We start from the raw sequence: 893 nt of genomic DNA, 5'->3' as shown, positions 1-893 counted from the left end.
GTGACACTGAAGACTGGAGTAATGATGCTGAAAATTCAGTGCTGCTGCACAGAAATAAATTATATTTGAAAGTACATTAAAATAGGAAACCAATATTAGAAATTTCAATAATATTTCACAATACTACTGTTTTGTTCTGTATTTTTGATCAAATACAACCTTGATGAGCATAAGAGAATATATATTTTAAAAAAAACATTACAAATCTGATCCCAAACTTGTTTGGTTCAAATTTGTTCTTAAAAAGATTGTGCTTTTATTTTTTTAACAAATCACGAACAAATTCTGATTGTATTGATTAAACTTTAGATCTACACATTCAACAAGTTTGACTTCAACGTTTGTGTATTTTTTCCCCTTTCGCTTTCATTTCTCCCCAGTGTTTGCGTGCCATTGATGACCGAAAAAACAGGAAAAAGTGTGGTTGGTTCTTCAGAGTTGGTAATAGTGTATGCATCAAGAGAAGGTGAGGTAGATAAAGAGGAAGAGCTGCGCGATGGCATCTACCTTAGCGGTTCTTCTGCTCCTGTCTGCAGGTTTATTCACGGTAAAAGCCGGTAAGTTAGGCAACCTGTTACAAAAATCTAAAGAAACACTTTAAACTTAGTTTTGGGCAGTTTACCGATGGCTGAAAATCATTTATTCAGCACTTGAGAAAAAAAATCACGATGGAAATGTTATAAAGTCCGTTCTCTTGAGTCATCGGATGGTCTTTTATATGTTGCATTTCTACTGTTGTTTCAGGTTTTGGTGAGGACTGTGAGAGCTACTACACCATCTATAACGAGTACAGGCCTGGGTTTAAGTGCTTTTTTCAGTACTGCTGTGGAGACTGTGATAACAGATTCTGCTGCCCCAGTGAACATTTGAAGTTAACCGAGTCTGTTCAAAGC

The sequence above is a fragment of the Sinocyclocheilus grahami genome, unplaced genomic scaffold, assembly GCF_001515645.1.
Source record: "Sinocyclocheilus grahami isolate Dianchi unplaced genomic scaffold, SAMN03320097.WGS_v1.1 scaffold87.1, whole genome shotgun sequence".
Lineage (NCBI taxonomy): Eukaryota > Metazoa > Chordata > Actinopteri > Cypriniformes > Cyprinidae > Sinocyclocheilus > Sinocyclocheilus grahami.
Note: the sequence above shows the minus strand (reverse complement) of the source record.